Here is a 23,039-nt window from a genome sequence, read left to right as displayed (position 1 = left end):
AGAATTTTCTATAGGATCCAAGGAGGTATTGTCGTGATTGCATCACAATTCAACTTCCTTCTGCTATTCTTCTTTCACTCCATCACCAGTGTTGATCCTAAGAGCACACCTCAAGAAACATCCAACATGGTAACCTCAGACTCAAAATTTATTTCCCAGGAAACCTAAGTTAAGACAGTTTTCTATTTAGATTTAAAAACATGTAAAAAAGTACATAGAGTCTGGGAAAGTTCATTACAAGAGCCTTTCTAATGACAAGGGAGGTGAGTTTTCCTTAGATTATGAATATGCTCAATGTTGCAGAATCAAAATGCAATTAGCATCCTCAATGAAAAGACCTGAATCTGCAGTTAGGGTATTTTGCCCCTTATGGAAGTGGGCACCTAGATGAGGCGGTCTGGGATATCAAAATGTGCCTGAGTGTAATTATTTTAAAAGATTAACATTTTTAGTCACCCGTGAAAGAAATAGGAAAAATTATTATTTTGCATGATTGATTCTTAAAGCCAGTACATAAAGACAAACTTTAAGGAAAATAAAATCAGAGTAGAAATAAATTGTTAGCATAAACATTTCCTTCTAAATCACCCTTAATCCTTACACTGGATTCAAACTGCTTTCAGCATTAATATACTTTGGTTTTTCACCAAAATCCCTCTGGACAGCCTTTATCAGCTGCCAATATGTCTCCATCACAGACCCAAGTAGTCTGTTCACTCTGATTAGACTGTTGGAGCTAATTTAAAGTATGGCCTTTGTTATGTCTACAGCAGTCTAATCAGCTAGGAAGATTCTCTGACACCCTGGCATCCAATCCGTCTCCATGTCATTGAAGCAGAAAGGCAAAGATTATGGCCATCAAAGTATATCTTCAGGCAGAGATATAGCTTTCCAAACCAGTGCTTAGTTGAAATTGTCATGTTTTAAAATCACTTTAAAATCAAAGATATTCAGATATTTCATAGAAATTCCAGGAAGCTTAGAAGTGGCTCCGTTGTTTTATCTCGGCTAGGTCTCATTTCCCTCACTAGATGGTAAGCTCCTTGAAGGAATAGATCATATTCTTCTCAATATTTCCTACAGTATCTTATAGGTAGAATGGCTTTATACAAATTTATGTAACAAGATAATTTACTGGGAAAGTTCCTTGTTACTTGGAATGTCTCTGATGCTCTTTCAGCAGAGCACTCACTTTGGACTAGACCCAATGTTAGGTTCTTTATCTGTATCATCTTATTTACTCTCCACAACCTTAGGAGTGACATTATTATTATTATTATCCCTGTCGAGACAACCAAAGCACAAAAAGGTTAAATATTTGCCTATATATATCTAGTTGGTGGGAAAAATGGTATTTAAATACAGACTCTCTGTCTTCAAAGCCCAGAATTTCATCTTCTTACTTCTTGATGGTAGTAGAACTCTCAGAATATTCTCTGAGTATTCGAGTGTGCTCCTGGGTACAGAACAAGTGAGGGAACTGAACTCCTGTTCCTGGCACTCCATGTTGAAAGTCATTTTGATCAGAGAATAACAAGGATAATAAGCGCAGCCCTTCTGATGATATATTTGTTAATTCAGCAAAAATATAAATGATAGCACTTCCTGATTTCCATCTTCCCTACTTCACCTTCAGGTGTTTTTTTTTTTTCCTCTCATTTGAACCTTGCTCTCATCCTTGGAGGTGGACTGGTATGCTGCAAAGAACATGAGCCTTGGAATTAAACTAGCCTCATTCCTTTTTTGACTCTACCATTTACTAACTGTGTCCTTGTGCATAGTTTTTAAAATACTTGAATTCAGTTTTCAATAAAATGAGAACAATAAACCCTGCCACATAAAGTTGTTTGGATGATTAAATGACATGACAAACATAACATTCGGAGCCTATGGATGATACTCAATAATCATGAATTCTCTCTGTCCTGCTTTGACTACTTTATTTTCTGATGAAGGGATACATGTGCAATCAGCCATCAAGTCTTAACAGTCTTTCCCTATAGCAAGGAGCAAGGAAGAGCTGCTCAAGCTGGAAATTGAAGATTTCCTATCTTCCATATGTCGAATTGCTTTAATTGAGTAATTAAGGAAGGACCTCAATTACATTTAAATACTTGTCTTGATACTTTAAATACTTGCCTTAGTGCTTTTGTATTTTAAAACCAATACCTTTGATGTTTTAGTACTTGCATCTGGGGATGTTTTCTAGGTTCTGAATTTGATCCCTGTTGTACGGATGTTAAGGCCCATTACTTCAAATACTGTAGGTTTGCTTTTAATAGTTCCAAAATAGAAAGGTCTTTATTAACCTGCCGTGAGTTAGAGGTACTGATTCATTTACATAACTGCCGAGCATTCTCTGTCTTTAGTATTGGTCAGACTCTTAAACTTCAGAAGTCTTATAGAAAGAGCACTAAACCAGGAGTTGTGACAACCTGAGTTAGCACATTGGCTCTGCTACTATCTGTCGGCAGCATCTTGGACAAATAGCTCTCTGAGCTCCTCTAGCCGGGTACCATTTCTCATTTATTTGTTCTTTGTACAGAGTCTATCAGAGTACCTAGAACAAGGTAAAAACTACAAAAAACAAAGTTTGTGGAATCGAGAAATATTTTAATCAATTAGACAATTAGTATAGGAATTGAAAGCTAAAGAGCTTGGCGCATTTTCAGCTGGCTACCTTGTGGTCACTCTTTGGATCTGGACTTGTAACAAATGAGATGAGGAATGGTAATAATTCTACAAATTTCTAACTCCAGTTTTTATTTTTTTATTTTTTTAAATTTTTTTTTTCAACGTTTTTTATTTATTTTTGGGACAGAGAGAGACAGAGCATGAACGGGGGAGGGGCAGAGAGAGAGGGAGACACAGAATCGGAAACAGGCTCCAGGCTCCGAGCCATCAGCCCAGAGCCTGACGCGGGGCTCGGACTCACAGACCGCGAGATCGTGACCTGGCTGAAGTCGGACGCTCAACCGACTGCGCCACCCAGGCGCCCCTCTAACTTCAGTTTTTAACAGTGAACTTCCAAATTTTCAACCAAATCTCTCCAGTCTGTAACAATTCTTTCTACATCTACCCTCCCATCCATTTTGTTTATTTTCCTCTGAAATTCCTCCAAGTTTCCAATCTTAAACAATAGCACTTCAATCTAGTTTAATAGTTATACATTTTTGTATTTCTTTTCTAGGCTGAGTTTGACCCTTACTTATTTGCAACTTTTGAAAACTATCTTCATTTACGTCATTAAAATGACAAGCTTAGCGCATTTATAAACAATAGCTTTAAGCAAAAATACAAAACAGTTTTTAAAATAGAGGTGTAAATTGACTTCATAATCAATGAAATCTATAACTACAAAGTTATTTCTTTTCCACATGGTTTCATTTAATATCTTGTTCCCAAATAGAAAACTAAACCTGGGTGGCTCAGTCAGCTAAGTGTCTGGCTCTTGATTTTGGCTCAGGTCATGATTTCATGGTTTGTGAGCTCCAACCCTACCCTGTGTTGGGCTCTGTGCTGACAGTGGGGAGCTTGTTTAGGATTCTCTCTCTCTCTCTCTCTCTCTGCCCCTCCCCCACGCTCTTTCATGCTCTCTGTCTCAAAATAAATAAACTTTAAAATAAACGTATAAATAAATAAATAAATAAATAATAGATAGATAGACAGGTAGATAAAATTAATAGGCCCATCTGACCCTATGTTAAAGGCAACCATTCATTTATGTATATACAAACACACATGAAGGGACTACATATTATTCTTTTTGCTAAAGCATATAGAATGTATATAGAGAGTGCAAATCTTTCAATTATTTCTAGAATATTGCTACAAACATTTATAAAAGAAGCTTCAAAGACATTTGTTTGTGAGTTTTCTAAGCAAATATGGTGAGTAAATAAGATGATGTCTTCAAATCTGTATACTTCACTATGCACCCCTCTTCACTATGGAAATTAATTAACTGGCATCATGAAATAAACAATATAAACTCCAAATGTTAGCGAGAAAAATTCTTGCTTTTGTATTCAAACTGGAAAATGGAAAGACATACGTGAAGAGTAGACTGTCTAAAATCTTAATGTATGGGAAGAGTAGCAGAATATGCTACCCAAAAATATGCTGGTTTGATATAGTGATTAATCTGAGCTGTAGGCCTTTGGAAAAGAGTAAATGCAAGGATAAGCTTTCTCTTCTGCCTAAAGACAGACCCTCCAAAAAGAACTCAATGGCCATGAGTTCCCTCCCTGACTTTCATCAATGAAGGAAGACTGACTTTTGTCACAGAGGAGAAGACAAGAAGTAGACACGATGTGTGAACTTTGTCACAAGTGATCATACCTCCTATGATTCCAAGGACCCATTCACCTTTCTTAAAAATCATTTAGGCTCTTCTAAGACTAAGTCTACATCCTGCCTCTCCTTTCTCTGTTAAAACAGTATTTAAGCCTGAATTTTAAGCAAGCTTAGGGAGTTATTCATTTTCCCTTGGGTATCTCCAACGTGTACATATGTATCAATAAACTTCAGTTTTTCTTTTGTTAGTCTGTCCTTTATTACAAAGGTCTCATCCAAGAACTCAGAAATGTATATTCCTCCTTTATATGTGATTCCAGAAAATTACGTATCAACTATGAAATGCAAATTTGGCTTTTAATGCTCAGTTCCTTATAAATGTTTTAACCTACCATAAATACTAAAACATACAGTAATTATCAGAACATATATATTTTTTAAATAACCATCCTGAGACCTAAAGAAATCAGGTAGTATGGAGGAAGTCATGAATCTTCCACTTTTTGTCAATAGTTTGAATGTAATAAATAGCTTACCAATTGGTTGTGAGTCTCTGACCTGTAGAGTCCACATTTTTAGTCTAAAAAATATCACAAATCTGTGTACATAAAACTAAAAGGTAGTAGCTAGAATAATTGACATCCCAGAGGGATAAAGAGAGTGCAGAAGTTTAGGAAGCCTAATTGTCTTTTTGGACACCAATATTATTGCTCTTGGTAGAACTAGCAACCCACTTTGCCCTTCTTGCAGCATATTCACAAGTGAACCAGCATGTTGTTTTGATTTTTCATTATTCACATAAGAAAAGTGCAATTCCTAGTAATTTTCAAAGACTTTGAAATCTCAATAGGAAGGAGAGAAGAAATATAACAGCAAAAAATATAAGAAAAAATAATAAATATAAAATTTGATTCATAGCTAGCAATTACAAAGAGTTCTCATCATTTCATTTAATAAAGGTATATCTTTAAATGTTAAGTTGCATACTATAGGCTTTATTGATGCAAGGGTGTTGGAGAAGAAAAAGATTAGTATGCGTAGTACTAGTTTAGGAAGCCGTCAGTTCAGAATAGATTTTTAAGTTGGCCTTAAAAAACATGAGAGGATAGTGTTGACCTAGAAGGTTCGCAGCCTCTGAAATAGCTTAACACTGGCAGACATATCTCGTAAAACATTTATTTAGGCACTAAGTCCCAGTGTCTGCAATTGGAAGGACTTTTGAGTCAACCACCTACTGGTCTATTTGGTTGTACAAAACATCTGTGAAATGAGAGACATGATAGACAAATGTTACCCTGAGTACCACTTGGATATGGATAGAATAACAGAATCACTTTAGGAACTTTAAAAATTACAGGCACTCTTTAGACTTACTGAAACAAAATCTACAAAGGGATGAAGAATTTTTATTTTTTTTACAAGCCCCAGATAATTCTGGCAGTTGGTAAGATTTGAGAATTACTAGATTTGAGTTTAAAGTATATTATTTTGTCAAGACATTTTTCTTAGAACTGACAATGAACAATGAAATACTGAACAGTAATTCTAATAGGACTTGCTGAATATGGTAGCAGCACCCTCACAATTAAACTCATCCTGGTTCTCTTTTCTTTACAAAGCTCCATGCACTCTTTATCAGCCTTCAGGATTGTCCAAGATGAAGGCAAATTTCAGCTCTTCCTTGATAAGAAGATGGAGATCAAAGTGTCTGGTTCTATGTTAGAGAGGGCCATTGGGAAAGTGGTATGTGGTTCCAGGAAGAAGGACATAAATATATGACTAGGAATGAATACTCACTGACTCTACTTCAGTATTATAATTCTCTTTTTTTTTTTAAAAAAAAAAGCAATATTTTTTGTTAACAGAAGAATTACAAAATAGAATGATTCTAAAGGAATAATACAAGCACTTTTAACTACTTTTACTCTATACAAAGTACTAGTTTACAATGAGGTTAAACTTGCAACTCATTCAAAATTTATGTTGAAATGTGTGACTCTCTCTCTCTCCCTCTCTCTCTCTCTCTCCCATCTCCCTTACACCAAGGCTTCCAATCATGATGTTCATAACTTTTCATCTTGGCATTCTTTAATATCTGAAATGTTTGTATAATAGAATTTCAGGTATCCTGGAAGTTGGAGTGAAGACTACTTGGTTACAAAGAGCCTTCTACAGACACAAAAAATTATACCAAGTAGGAAATAAGTAGGAAATACTTATATGGTTATATAAGACCATAGAGTCACAACTCTTACTAGGCATATATCATGACACTTAACTACTGGTCCTACATAAAACTTAAAGTTCACTCTGTTTTAGAAAAAAAATTTTGCACAGAGTAAGGCTTACTATTATGTTTACAAGAAGAGAATAATATACATTCATTCATTCATTTGGTATTTGCTAAGAGTTTTCTATGTGCCAGGAATTATATGCTAGAGATGCCAAGATTAAATGACACTATTAATTGCATAGCCTAGAAGTGGAAATAAATGTAAACAAATATTGGCAACATACTATGACAGGTGCTAGAATAACAAGATGTAGTGGTTTACCCAAAAGGAGGGGATAATCAACACTTCTTTGAGAATGTGTGGAAAGAATTAAGAGTAGGTGAGACATTTAAGATGTATCTATAAAGATAAGTAGACTTTGCTTACATTATCTGGGGAGAGGATAAAAGGGAATTCTAGTGTAATGAATATTTCATCATCATTTTTCCTCATCCAGATACTCAGGCTGGGAGATTTCTCTCTCATCAAATGCTGCACAACCACTTACTTGCTGTTTTCAGTGTTCACAAAATGTCCCAGCCATTAAAAATTGGATGACCTGTTCATAATGGGATTGCTTTGGATGACAGTCAGCAAAATCTTGGGCAATGAACAGATGTCTTTTCTGCTGAAGAATCCACAGACAACATGCAGGCGCCTGTGAATGCAAGACTCTCCCTTAACAACTACATGAGCAGCAGCTAACAGGGCTCCTCAACACAAGTGACATGTGGTGGCCACCAAAATGGCAACAGAGCATCACAGGAATCAACTTGCTCTTTCACATCAAATTGAGGTTGAAAAACCAGAGTGATAGTGGTTCTCTTGATGCTGATTTGCTAGCCTCATCCATTCCCTTCCCTCCTTTCTTTCTCGGTGGTCCTCATTGAGTAACCACACGACTCACCCCAAAAGTAATGACCACTACCACCACCATCAAGGGTAGGAAGACCAAGGAGTTTGTTACTTTATTTCTAACTTATTATCATGGCATATACTCTATGTTCTGCTTCCTTCAGAGCCCTCTTCTTGATCTTAAGAAGATTTTCTTCTTTCCATAGAAAGCTGAGTCTTCTAAATTTAAAAAAAAATATATTGTTTTCAAAATTACTGCTTTTGATGATGGATCCAAAAGCCTATTCTGGAAGAAATGTCAGTTGTTTTTGTTTTTTTGTTTTTTCTCTAAATGCTTCTTAATATTTACAATTCTAATTCTCTTCAAAGTAATGAATGCCTCTGACCAATTCCAACCAGGAAGAGATTAGGACAAAATTAATATTTCTAAGTAATATCTCACTACATTTGTCTGTGAAAAAAATGATAAAAAGGAAACCTGGCAGATCGGGGTGGGGCAGTTACTTTAAAGATTATATTTCATAAGTGTAAAACAATCCTCTGAGGTAGATGTTACCATACCTCACGTGATTGATGTAGTTGTTAAGATTTAGGCTGTGCCCATGGTCACAGTTAGTGAGTTGGATTCAAATACAAGTGTTCTGACTTCAAGTCTAATGCACTTTAAGTTTGATCTATAAAAAGAAATAACTAGGAATAGTGTAGCTCCAATTTCCACACTGCATATGCATGACTTCTAAATGCAAAAATTCAGACATATCACTGGCCAAATAACAAGAATAGCTAACATTTATAAGTAGTTTACTATTTAGGAGGCACTATGCTATGTACGTTATATGAGCTAATTGTATTTTTACCAAAACTTTATGAGATTGGTATTACCATTAATTCCATTTGGCACTTATGTCAAGTAGGGCTTATAGAACTTATGTAACTTTCCAAAGACCACAAAGCTAAAGGTGAGTGAGCCTAAATATGAAGTCAGGACTGATCCTAAAATCCATGCTCTTAATGATTAGTCTCTACTACTCTTATGGCTAATATACCTCTTTAGGGAACATACATCATCAAAGAAGTCGTGGTCCTTCCCTAGTTCTATCCTCTGCTTAGAGCATTAGAGAGCAACTTTGTTATGATGCTACTCTTTTGAGGAATTACATCACCTGAAACACCACCATTTGTATATCCCTTTATCATGTCACATTAGCTTTTATTAGAATTAACTGCATAAGCTAAGTCATCCAAAAACATCATATATTATTAAAGAAGACTGACTTTTCAAAAAAAAATCTTTGTGGGTTTTTTGAACTGCAACCTCTCACTGTCCCAGTAGTCTGTTAAATTTAACACAAAAGTATCTTAGGTAATATTCTCTATATACTTAAAATCTTTCTTTGGCTATCTCACAATTGTGGCTCATATAATAACTCACTTCACAGGATTTAATCATTATAATGTATGAGATATACTCAACATTGTATGTAATTTTTTTATTTATTCAATGAATATTTTTGAAAACCTACAATGATCCAGGCAGTAGTGTTGCACAAGACCTTGAGGACTAGAAGTCATGGTGAGTCCAACAGACATGGTTCTACCCTAATAAAACTTAGGCCTAGAATGAAGACAGCCAATAAATAAAAACAGACAAATATACAATTACAATTTTGACAAGTAGGTGTTGCCTTGAAGGTCTCTTAACAGAAAGATTTTATAGGAGATAGAGGTCTGGGAAAGCATTCCTAAGTACATAATGGCTGAACAGTCAGAGCTAAATAAGCGGGCATGGAGCCAGGAGGAAGTACATTCCAGCCAGAGGGAAAGTCACAGCAAAGGTTCTATGCAGGACAGCCTAACTGGGTAGAAAAGCAAGAGAGTGATAGAATGGTTCTGAAGAAGTTTGAGAGAAAACAAGACCAAACCAATTAAGTGTAGTCTATTCTGTGAATAAGGAGAAATGGATGGGTTAGGAACACTGGTAATATGGCTAATGGATGATTGAATACCAAACTTGCCTTGGAAGCAATGGATATGGTATTGTTCTAGAAAGGTTTAGAGACAGTTCCCCAGGAGCCATTTGTTTACTACATTCCAGGGAGATAAAAATCTGAATATTCCTTTCCTGTCTTCTTAAAGAGAATTTGTTTGTTTGTTTTTCAGAGTAAAGATTTCTCTTCCTCTTTTTCCTCTCTCTCTTTTTGTGGAGATGAAGAAGGGTAGATGTGTTAGCTCTAATCTTCCTTATTTTCAGAGATTCTTTCCTGTGGTACAACCCGATAGCATGCATCGGTGAACATGTAGCCATCATGACTTCACCTTATTAGATATTGGTTTATGATTAACAGATGCTAAAATGTTCTATGAGTAATAAATGGTCTGTTTTCTGAACAGACATTTCTGTCAAAGTATATTTGGGAATATATGTACACACATATATACAGACAGACAGACACTGCCTTAACTCCAGGCCTCAAATAATTCTACAAATAAATGTCTTTTATTTTTTTTTAACACTTATTTATTATTGAGAGATAGGAAGAGATAGAGCATGAGCATGGGAGGGGCAGAGAGAGGGGGAGACACAGAATCTGAAGCAGGCTCTAGGCTCTGAGCTGTCAGCACAGAGACTGAAGCAGGGCTTGAACTTACAAACCTAGAGATCATGACCTGAGCTGAAGTCAGATGCTTAACCAACTGAGCCACCCAGAAACCCCAATACATTTCTTTTAAAAAAGCAGTTCACATTTTCTTTGTAAACTATTCATGAAAACTAGACATCATAAACATGAACTCAGAAAGAGAAATCATATCCACAAAGACTTTAAGTGTTTACATTACAAACAAAGAATATAAAATACTAATGTCTAGTTGGTTTAAAAATAAGAGATAAATTTAACATTGTGTTCAGAGAATATAAAACTTTAAAGAATGACCAAGTAAATTTGCACACAAAAAAGAACTTCCGAAAATGAGAAATACTACACTCAAAATTTTAAAGTGAATACATATAGAATTTAGAGTGGATTATATGGGGTTTTGAGTAGATTAGACTCAGCTAAAAAGAGAATTTGTGAATTAGACAGAGATCAAAAGCAATTATCCAGAATGTAGCACAAATTTACAAAGAATTAGAAAATATGAAAAATGTGAAAGAGAGAGTGAGATGATCTGACATATTAAATCAGAATTTCAGAAGTAGGGAAAGGAGAACAAAAAAAAGATAATTTATTAGCTAAGAATTTTCTAAAACAAATGAAATATACCAAAACACAAATACAAGAATCTCAATAAATTCAAAGTAGAGGAAAATACTCATAGTAAAATTGCCAAATGCCGAAATAAAAGAAAAGATTGTAAAAGTAGTCAGAGGCAAAGATTAACTTTAAAGGAAGAGCATTTAGACTGGTAGCTTTCATCTCAACAGTGCTAAAGGAAGTGAAAAAGAAATAGAATGATAGTTGGAATGTGCTTATTGAAAAGCATTTATCACACTATAGTTCTATACTCATCAAAATGTCTTTCAAGAATAAAGGTGGAATAAAGACATTTTTCAAAAATTAAAACTGCCACCAACATATCCATGCTAAAAACAAGTCTATAAGATGTACCTCAAACCAAAGGAAAGTAATCCTAGTTGACAGTTCTATATACCCAGACATAAGGAGCAAATAAAGTGGCATATGAAGATGTAAAGCTAGATCACTGACTGAATACAATAGTAGTAATATCTCTACAGTTTAAAAATTAAAATAAACAAGGACAATAGCATAAATGTATGGAAAGAAATAAATCAAGCAAAATTTTAATGATCTCTAAAACATCTCAGAGAAGGTTAAAAGTATTGGCTAAATTTGGACTTGATCAGTTAAGGATGCCTGTAGTAATTTAAGAATAACATTTAAAAATATAAACAGAATGGGGTGCCTGGGTGGCTCAGTCAGTTAAGCGTCTGACTTGGGCTTAGGTCATAATCTTGGGGTAAGTGTGTTTTAGCCCTGCGTCGGGCTCTGTGCTGACAGCTCAGAGCCTGGAGCCTGCTTCACATTCTATGTCTCCCTCTCTCTGCCTCTCTCTCTCTCAAAAAAAAAAAAAAAAACATTAAAAAATATATAAACAGAATATATAGCTTCTAAACTAGTTCTGGGAAAAGAATAAATGATTAATTATAAAAAAGAAAAATAGAAGATTAAGTATAAACACAAATATATCAGCAGTGAATAGACTAAAAAGAAACCAAATGCTCCTGTAAAAAGATGAGGATTGTCAGATTGAATTTTAAAAAATAATCTAATATATGCTGTTAATTATTGTAATAATTCAGACAAGTTGAAAGTAAAAAGATAGGAAAAACACTGTGCAAACATTAACTAAAAGGATGCTAGTGTAGCTATATTAATTATCATGCAAAACAGATTTTAAGGCTGAGAGAATTTCTTGGGAGAAAGAGGGACAAAAGTTACAACTCAAATATATATGCATATATTTGCATATATAATTTTGTATCTGCTTAAATCATGACCTCAAACTACCTGACACAACACTGAACTAGAAGGAGAAATGAATAGCTCTGCGATCATAGTGGAAGATTTCAAGTTTGCTCATAATTGACATTAAAAAATCAGACAAAAATTTTACAGCATAATTAAACTTTGACACATAGAGAACATTATATCCATCAATTGCAAAATAAGTTTTTTTCAAATACACGGAATATTTGCAAAATTGACTATATGATGGGCCATAAAAAACGTTTAAACAAATTTCAAAGGACTGAAATCATACATGGCATATCTTCTTGCCTCATGAATTTAAGTCAGAAACTAGAAGTAACAATGAAGCAAACAAGCAAAAAAGAGGGAATAAACTCACACATTTAGTATTAAATATAATCTATGGGTCAAAGAAGAGTTGGAAAAAAAATTGAGAACATTTTGACTGAATGATAAAAATCCTACATGCCAAATTTGTGGGATGCAGCTAAATCTGTACTTTTAGGAAACTTACAGTCTTAAATATTTATATTAAAAAACGGAAAGAATAAAAATTATTGAGTCTAGCATCCATCTAAAAAGTAGAATAATTTTTAAATGTATAAAAAGGCAAAAATAAAATCCATAATAAATCCAAAGAAAGTAGAAGAAAGGAAATAGATTAGCAAACAGCAGAAATCAATAAAATAGAAAACACACATAGAATAGAAGAGATCAACAACAGAGAAAGTTGGTTCCTTAAAAGACAAATAAACAACAACAAAAAACACATACAAATATCTGTTAGACTAATCAAGAAAAGCTTAGAAGTCACCAATAAATGGAGAATCCAAAAGAATCTATCATCTTAAGAGATTTGAGTAAGTTTACTGGATATAGAATGATATATAAAACTCCATTACATTTCTATACCACTGCAACAAACAGGAAAAAAATTAGAAAAAGTTCCTATTTAAATAACATCAGAAATAATAAGAACTACTTATAAATCTAACCAAGGATGCACAAAATTCTATAGAGAAATTGAACTGTTTGTGAGAGATGTCATAGTGCGTATAAGTATATGGAGAGATATTTGTGACCGTGAATTAGAAGATTCAATTATGTACAAATGTCAGTCTTCCAACAGGTCTTCTAGTGACCTATAGATTTAATGTAACCCTATCCCAAATTTTAATGTAGTGCTGTGGGCAGGATGAGGGGGAGGGACATTACACAGCTATTTTAATTAAAATACTGTGTTGTTGATGTTGGAGTAGACACAAAGACTAATGGAATGAATATAGAGAGGTCAGGGAAACACACACACATATATGGAAACTTCACATATGTTGATATAAAAATATCAAAAAAAATTATTTATGTATATATATATACATATATATATATAGTATAACATATATAATTGTATATATATAGTATATATATGTATAGTATAGTATATAGTATATATTGTAGTATTGTATACTACAATTGTAGTATTGTATACTATAGTACATAGTATTATAGTATATATTATAGTATTGTATATACTATAGTCTATAGCATTATAGTATAGTTAACTATATATACTATACTGTATATATAGTAAACTTTTGTATATGTCAAAGCATCAACTGCAGGAAAAAAAAATGGCAAGTCTTTTTCAAAGAGACCTCTAGAGGGTGAGGTAGTGAAGGGTATTCAGAAAGTGGAAAGACACTCATAGAAAGACATGTGATATACTTGTGATAAGAGGGAGATTATGAACCAGGGAGGAAAATGTGAATTGCATTCTCAATGTTTTTCTAGTCAAAATATTTTTTAATTGGGTTAAATGGTAATACAAATATTATGAACCTGCCTTAATTTTCTAATGTATTTTACTTCAAATGTCCAAAATTTAAAAATATATCATTTTATCTTTTAATTTTTAATGTTAATTTTTAATTGTAAGTTTTAAATTTATAAAACCATATATGACCCAGGTTCTTTCACAATGCATACTATAGGCCTTCAGATTTAATTGTACATGCTTTGAAATTCTCTCCTTGACCCGACTATTATAGGTTTGAAAAGAGAACAGTAGCAGTAATATCAACTAGGCCCTCAGTTATAAACATAAAAGCACAGGAATAAGAGGAGAGAAGGGACTAGGGAGAGAGAAGAGCAGGTTTATTTCATTTAAATGGGAAATGATGGAATTTCAATGAATGGTAATGAGAAAGTGGGATTTCCTACCTTGTACGATATTTTCTTTTTTTTTTTTACAATGTTGTACAATCACCACCTTTAGTAAGTTCTAAAACATTTTCATCACCCCCAAAGACAATCTCATACTCAATAAGCAATCGCCCTCTATTTCCGCCCCCCAGCCCATCCCATGGAAACCACCTCTCTGCTTTCTGACTCTATGGATTTACTTATTCTGCTTATTTCATATACATGGAAGTATGCAATATGTGGCTTTTTGCGTCTGGCTAGTTTCACTTAGCATGTTTTCAAGGTTCATCCATGTTGTAGCATATGTCAGCACCGCATTCCTCTTTATGGCTGAACAATTCCTTTGTATGTATGTATCATATTTTGCCTATCCTCTCATCCCTTTACAGACTTTTAGCGTGTTTTCTCCTTCTGGTTGAGGGTTCCAATGTTTCCACAACTTATTATTATTGTTTTAATTATGGTCTTCCTGGTGGATGTGAAATGATATCTCACTGTGGTTTTGATTTGCACTTCCCTAATGGCTAATGATGTTGAGTACCTTTTCACATGCTTGGCCATTTTGTATACATCTTTGAGGAAATGTCTGTTTAGGTTCTTCACCCATTTTTAAATTGGATTGTTTTTATGTATTCTGGATACTAGACCCTTGTCAGTTATATAATTCACAAATATTTTCTCCCAATCTGTGGGTTGTCTTTTCACTTCATCAATATTCCTTGATGCACAAATGTTTTTAATTTTGAGGAAGATCACTTTATTTTTTCTTTTGTTGCTTGCACTTTTGGTGTCATACCTAAGAATCTATTGCCAAAACCAAGGTCAAAAAGATTTACCTCTATGTTTTCTCCTTAGTTTTATAGTTTCGGTCTTAGATGTAGCCCCTTTTTAGGTGTATGTTTATTAAATTTATTCTATAGATGACTTTATGTGTTTTATCAATCTGATTCTCTTTTCAGTTTTATCTTCTGCTTAATTACTATGTTTAATATTTTTAAAAATTTTAATTCCAGTATAGTAAATATATAGTGCCATGTTAGTTTCAAGTGCACAATATAGTGAGTCAATAATTCTATACATTACTCAGTGCTCATCATAAGTGTACTCTTAATCCCCTTCACCTATTTCACCCATCCCTCCACCTACGTCCCCTGTGGTTACCATCTCTTTGTTCTCTATAGTTAAGAGTCAATTTTTTTTGTCTATTTTTCTTTTGTTCATTTGTTTTGTTTCTTAAATTCCACATATGAGTGAGATCATATGTATTTGTCTTCCTCTGACTATTTCACTAAGCATTTTACCCACTAGATCCATCTATGTTGCTGTGAATGGCAAGATTTCATTTTTATGGTTGAGTCCTATTCCATTTAATATATATTTATATATAAATATAAATCACCTCTTGTTTATCCCTTCATCTATCGGTGGACACTTGGGCTGTGTCCATAATTTGGCTATTGTAAAAAATGCTATTATAAACATAGGGGTGAATATATCCCTTTGAATTAGTTGCATTTTTGTATTTGTGGGGTAAATACCCAGTAGTGTGATTACTGGGTAGTAGGATATTTTTATTTTTAACTTTTTGAGGAACCTCCATACTGTTTTCCACAATGGCTCCACCAGTTTGCATTCCCACTAACAGTGCACAAGGTTTCTGCTTTCTCCACATTCTCACCAAAACTTGTTCCTTGTGTTTTTGATTTTAGCCACTCTGACAGATGTGAAGAGATATCTCCTTGTGGTTTTAATTTGCATTTTCCTGATGATGAGCAATGTTGAGCATCTGTTCATGTGTCTGTTGGCCATCTGGATGCCTTTTTTGGAGGTATGTCTATTCATGTTTTCTGCCCATTTTTAATTGGGTTATTCATTTTTTGATTGTTGAGTTTTATTAGTTATATATATATATATATACATATATATATATATATATATGTATATATATATTGATATTAGCCTTTTATCAGTTAAATCATTTGTAAAGATCTTCTCCCATTCAGTAAGTTGTCTTTTAATGTTGCTGATTGTTTCCTTTGCTGTGCAGAACCTTTTTAATTTGATGTAGTCTCAGTAGTTTTGTTTGTTTGTTTTGCTTTTGTTTCCTTTGCCTCAGGAGACATATCTAGAAAAAAATGTTGATATGGCTGATGTCAGAGAAATTACTGCCTGTGTTGTCTTCTAGAATTTTTATGGCTTCAAGTATCACATCTAGGTCTTGAATCCATTTTGAGTTTATTTTTGTGTATGATGTAAGAAAGTGGTCCAGTTTCATTTCTTTGCATGTAGCTGTCCAGGTTTCCTAACACTGCTTGCTGAAGAGATTTTTTTCCCATTGCATATTCTTGCCTCCTTTATTGAAGATTAATTGACTATTAATCATGGATTTACTTCTGGAATCTCTAATCTGTTCCACTGATCTATGTGTCTATTTTTGTGCCCATACCATACTGTTTTGGTTACTACAGCTTTGTAGTATATCTTGATATCTGGGATTGTGATACCTCCAGTTTGTTCTTCTTTTTCAAGATTGTCTCATACTATATTTTCAAATGTCACTTCCCCCTGTGAATTATGGCCTATAAAAAGATAAAACTACAAATATTTTAGAAATACAGGGAAATATTTTTATAAACTCAGAGTATTGTCATTCATTTTAGCCAGAAAACACCAAAACAGAAAAAGAAAAGATATTTTAATTCAATTACACTAACGTTAAAGATTTGTGTTTATCAAAAGACACCTCAAAGAGAAGAAAAAGATAAGCTTATCAGAAAATATTTACTGCATATAAAACTGGTATGAGCTAGTTTTCAGAAAATATAAAGAAGTTTTATGAATCAATAAAGAAAGGGCAGGTAAGTCAGTAGAAAAATCGTCAAAAGAGCTGAATAAGCACTTGCAAAAAGACAAAACTCCAAGAGTCAAAGATGTATGAAAAGTTGCTTGCCACAATAGACAAAAAGGCAAACTAAAGCCACAGAGAGATACCATTAACCATTCATAAATTTGAGAAATATTAAAAAGTATGACATTACCAAGTGTTGATAAAGATGTAGGGCAAAAGGAGGTCTCATATACTGTTGGTGGAAGTGTTTCATGAGGCTACGAGGTTGGAAAAACAGTTTGTAATTACCAAGTAAAATTGGAGATGTACATGTTCTACAGCCCAATAATTTGTCTTCTAGGTATGTCTCCCAGAGAATATCTTGTATGTTAGCCCAGGGACACATGTATCTGGATGTTCACAGCACAAGTTAGGAAGCAACCTAAATGTTTATAAGCTGGATAAATGCGGTCTATTAATGTAGTAGATTGTCAAACAAAACCGACAATAAAAGAACTATACCGTCAGGTTGGATTGGGTTTGAGTTGCGTGTCAACTGATAACAATATCCTAGTGGCTTAAATGCATTACAAATGTTTAAGTGTAGCAGATATTTTGGGGCCACTGACCAAGGGAAGAAAAACATAAGGATGTGGGTAATGGAAGTATAACAGGCTGAGCCCCAATTAGCATATTCTCTGAAATATCAGCCTCCTTTCTTTCCTCAAACCATGTCTCTCAAATCCAGGTGATTGCCAAAGGTTTACAAGCTTTTTCATTACGAGCATCAACTGTTACCTGCTGTTCCTCCAGGCCTCGGGTTTGATGAAAGTGTACTCCAAATCTGTTGGTTTTCACCTTTGCTGCTGTGGTAATATCTGAGAGTCACTGCTCTTGTGTGGACAGCCTCTCACTGCAGGTTTTTCTTGCCCTGACAGGAAAAGAAAACAGGAAGGAAACTCCAAGAATCTAGTGTTGACAGTGCACATGACAGGGGACATTCCTCTTTATTTCCCACATTTTTGGGGACACACTCTCCTGCTCCTGTCTCTTCTCACCAACTTACTCTGAAGCTATTGAACTTTAAGCATGAAGACCCCTTCATTTGCACAGGTGTCTTCAAAAGGTCTGGAAAGAGCCCCAGCAGTGTGTTCACATGATTATATGTCTTTATAAAATTTGCAAAACTAATGTGTGTAAACAGGAATGAGTTGAGACCACTCACTGTCTATTTTCACCCTGACACACCCTTCAGAAAACTTCAGCTCATGTTGAGTGACATTACAACAGCTCAGAGCATTTTTGATACTTGGTTAAGGGGAAGTTGAACTGGGAATACACTAAAAAGATTTTAGGTGGGAGGGGTGCCTGGGTGGCTGAGTCAGTTAAGCCGCTGACTTCTGCTCAGGTCATGATCTTGCACTCCGTGAGTTCGAGCCCCATGTCGGGCTCTGTGCTGACAGCTCAGAGCCTGGAGCCTGCTTTGGATTCTGTGTCTCCTTCTCTCTCTGCCCCTCTGCCTCTCATGCTCTCTCTCTGTCTCTGTCAAAATAAATAAACATTAAAAAAAATTAAAAACAAAAAAAAGATTTTAGGTTGGAGATGCTTGGGTGGCCCAGTTGGTTACAACGAAGACCCATTTCTGTTCAGGTCATGATCTCTCATGTGGGTGAATTCAAGCCCCACATCAGGCTCTCTGCTGTCAGCGCGGAGCCCACTTCAGATCTTCTCTATCTCTCTCTGTCTCTCTCTGTCTGTCCCTTTCCCACTTGTGCTTCCTCTCAAAAATAAATTAACATTTAAAAAAAAGATTTTAGTTGGATATGGATAAATATCAATTTCTCTCTATTTATCTATCTCTCCATCCATCCATCTGACTAGATATAATTACATAATAGATACAAATAATTATATAATAGATACAGCTAAATAAAGATAAAGATAGAGATGGGGAAGAGACAGATAATTGCTTGTAGTCATTTCTGGGCAAGGTTAAGTTATTGCTAAGCATCCATGTGTAGTAATGGCTTGTAGGAATATTCATCTTGGCCACTGTGCTGACTCACCTGGTAAGAACACAAGTGACCGCCAAGAGTTTATATTATGATTCGAACATATATTATTGTGTTAACCACCCAAATCACATAAATACAGGGAGAGAAATCAGGTTGAAACACATGCAACCAGAGCCTGGTCTGTAGAAATCTTTCCAACCATTCATGTATGAAGAAATCTGATGGAAATGTTCCTAAATTTGTCAACAATCCCAAAAGTTTGCATGATATTAACTGATAACACATTATAAAACTAAAATTTCTCTCATAGTATCAGTACGTGTTTAAATTTTTTGACTAAACGTGTGTAGGGGAGGAAAAAGTATTCTTCCACCCTCTTGCGGGCCCCGACGGGGTTTGAAAATTAAACTGACAATGACAGATAAACAGCAGAAGAGCACACAAATGTATTTAATATGAGTTTTGCCTGACACAGGGGCCTTCGTTAGGGAATGGAAACCTCAAGAGATGGTTAGATCAGAATATTTTATGCTAGGTTTGATAAGGGGTGAGCAGTTGTATAGAAATATGATAAGTTAAGGAGTATGGGATAAGTGCAGTGTGCTGGCAAAACTTAACAAAGTGGTTTGTGAAGTTCTCCTTGGCATCCTTTTGTCTTCAGAGATAAGGACACGTCTTTCCTCCAGGTGTTGGGAGGGCACCTCTTTCACGAGGGTTGTATGACCTGTTTCAGGAGAGAAGGGCTGGGAAGGTCAGATTGACATTCTTGCTTCTGCTATTTTTTCAAAGTTTTTCATCTTAAAATACTCCATATGCTGGGGTGCCTGGGTTGGCTCAGTCGGTTAGGCATCTGACTTCAGCTTAGGTCTGGATCTCGCAGTTCATGAGTTCTAGCCCTGCATCCGGATCTGTGCTGACAGCTCAGAGCCTGGAGCTTGCTTCAGATTCTGTGTCTCCATCTCTTTCTGCCTCTCTCTCTCTCTCTCTCAAAAATAAACAAACATTAAAAAATTTAAAAAAAATACTCCATATGCCAAGGTGCCATATTTTGGGGTAACTGATCCTCAACCCGATCACATGAAAGGAAGAGGCACTCAAAGAAGATGCAATGAAAATATGTAGAAAAAAATGACACGAAGATGGCTGGCGATTAAAAATGGTTATGTTTTCTGTATTTTGTGGTACTCGTTAGCTCTTTAAGATGGATATTTTGTTTTGTTTTTATTTTCTCATCTCAATAAATACTTACTTTTATACCTAATTTTATATATTTTTAAATTTGTTTTTTCTCTGAGGTACCCGCAAAGTACATATGCTTCAGGCTCAACGAAACCTGTTTGTGTCCCTGCCTGTGTTATATTTTCCAAGGAAGATGCTGCAGAGGTCGGCCCTCACAAGAGGCATCATTCTGGAAGGACATATTTAGGGCCCCTCTTTTGGAGCCCTTGCCACATAAAGGCAAACATATAAACGTGAGCCTTACCCCGTGGAATTTCAGTCCCTGGTTGATGGACCTGTGTATATTGCCCCTCAATTTCTTTTCTCACCTGCGCATTTCTTTCCTCTTCTTTTTCCACTTGTGCAGCTTCCTCTCACTCTTCTACGCACTTCCTCTCGGTAGTACCTGATTCAGAGTTTCTGGTACTCACCACTCTGCATCGTCTGTGAGACATCCCATGCCTAGCTCCAGGCCACCACTAGAAGATTGTACTGCACAAACCCCAACCCTCCTCATTGAACATGGCTTTATACTTCAAACTTCAAAGAAACAGCTTATGAAACCCTTCTTCCACAATTCCCTTTGTCTGGAATCCTACCTCTCGTCTGGCCACTGCCATGAGGGTCTCGGGTCATATTGCTGTCCTGATCAGAGCGAGGAAATTCAGAGAAACCCCGTGCCTCCAGCGGCTCTCCTGAGAAAGGGCAGGGAAACCTTCGATCAAAATGGGGTGTAATAGAGAAATCAATGTTCTCTGCCGGTGGACTTGATCTAACCTATGGAATTATAAAAGAAAAAAAACATTGCTTTATTATTTTAATTCAATTACTGCCTGGTTTAAATGATATTCTGTGAACTAACAGGAAACTTAACCACCATCCTCGACTTTGTCTTTAAGGCAAATTGTGCTTTTGCATTACGCATAGCTGGCTTAATAAATGATTGTTGGGACACAAACTGTTGGTGCATTGAGTAAACAAACTATTTCTTTCCCGTTTGTGAAGCTAAAACTCTCTTCCCCTATTTCTGTAATTGGAGCCAGTTGCTGGGTAAGCCATCACACTATCTATCACCTAGGCTTCACTATGGGTAATTATTAAAATGAATCCAAGTACATGGTATTTACGATCCCTACCCCACCTTTATTTCTTTTCTAAAGTGCAAGTGAGCCCTTACAAGGCTCACTTAATTTCTGCAAGAAGGTTCAGAAGCTGTAAGAACTCTCATTCCCTCTCCACTGTTGTTGCTTCCAAGGGTCACCCATTGTTTCTGTTTAAAGGAGCCATAATTTGAGGGGCGTCTGGGTCTCTCAATTGGTTCAGCATATGACTCTTGGTTTCAACTCAGGTCATGATCTGTCAGTTCATGAGTCCAAGCCCTGCCAGTGTGGAGCCTGCTTGGGACTTTCTCTCTCCCTCTCTCTCTGCCCTTCCCCTGATCTCTCTCTCTCTCTCTCTCTCTCTCTCTCTCTCATAATAAATAAATAAAAAAAAAAAACTTTAAAAAAGTATCCATAATTTGAGATGCAGTGCAGGAGCTCAGTGGAAGATCCATATCTGACCTAGAGCAGGTGCCCTGAAAAGACAGAGACCACACCCTCCACACATGGCATGAGTCTCCATTCAAGTTTTCCAAAGCTGCCTTTAGTTCCCCATTTCCTCATGGCCCATTGGTTTTAATTCAAGGATGTAGAACTAAGCCTTAGGGTAACACTAGACCAGTGCCACTCCAAATGTGGTCCTCAGACCAATGCTGCTCTGCAAACTGTTGTCAGTCAATGACAGCAGAAATACAGAAACTGAGAGTTCGCGCGAGAAAACACTTACAGTCAGCTTACGCTGCAGTACAATGGCACATCCAAGCACATAATCAGTGAACTCATTTCCTTAAACAGGAATACCCAGTTTGGATGTTACCAAACTCGCCTGTTGAGTTACATGTGATGTGAGGGGCAAGCTGGCTGGGCACCAGTGAGACTATGTATTGGTCTATGAGAGAGAGATCAGAAGCATAAAAACATATTTTTAAGAGCTAGTTCTTCATGATAGTTTGAAAAGCTTTGGTTCAGGGTACTGAGAGTGGGCTGATAGGCAGGGAAGTTTAATGACTGAGAGTTGGAAAGGACCCAGGGACCTCTGTAGAGAGGGTCCTGATTTCTTCACAATCTCGGAGTGATTTTCCCCTTTGCCATGCCCTTATGTTTGAAATCAGGGTATGAGAGTAAGGTGTGTCGGGTGCCAGCCTGGATAACACTCAACTGTAAACTGGCTCTTCGGAGACTGTAGAACGCTCTCCTGCCATGCAGCAGGGCAGAAATAACTTGCAGGCACACAGCACCGATGTCCAAAAGAAAAGCCACACAGGGACATCTAGTGGCAATGGGAGATCCCGGAAATGCACCCGAGGAGCCCAAGAATTTCCAAACCACTAGCTGCTTGGGAGATTTACATTAATTTATTGAACTTCACCTCCTACCCTAACAAATCAGTCATTGCATTTGAAGGCAAGCAGAGGTCAGAAAGATTTGCAGCGCCTGAAACCTTCACCACTTGATAGACCACACCTAAAGAGTCACTGGATAGCCAAACAAAGCAAAGAGTGAAGACAGATAGATTCTTCAGGCCAGTGTGCTGAGGAGAGAATCTGGATGGGAGACCCTCATTTTACAGATGATTACTTCCATACTCTTGTTCTAGTTGTCTGCAAAACAGACCTGACCCTTGAGAGGTTGAAAAGATGCAAAGCTTCAAAATAAAGTGAATACATTAAAAACAGTCCTCCAAACTTGCTGATCTATAAATTAGCATCAGCAGAACTCTTAATGAGAGTCACTTGTGAGCTTCATGGCAAGATGACAAAGCC

The 23,039-nt window shown here is 35.9% G+C and overlaps 1 long non-coding RNA gene across 1 annotated transcript; it reads left to right on the top strand.

Moving 5' to 3' along the window:
- The first annotated feature begins 91 nt into the window (after positions 1-91).
- On the top strand, positions 92-7,584 carry LOC122225583. Its single transcript, XR_006205246.1, has 3 exons — positions 92-263; positions 5,916-6,039; positions 7,027-7,584. It is a non-coding gene; the product is annotated as an uncharacterized LOC122225583 (long non-coding RNA).
- The last annotated feature ends 15,455 nt before the right edge of the window (positions 7,585-23,039 follow it).

Source organism: Panthera leo, chromosome B4 (genome assembly GCF_018350215.1).
Source record: "Panthera leo isolate Ple1 chromosome B4, P.leo_Ple1_pat1.1, whole genome shotgun sequence".
Lineage (NCBI taxonomy): Eukaryota > Metazoa > Chordata > Mammalia > Carnivora > Felidae > Panthera > Panthera leo.
Note: the sequence above shows the minus strand (reverse complement) of the source record. Positions and strands in the feature narration are given on the sequence as shown.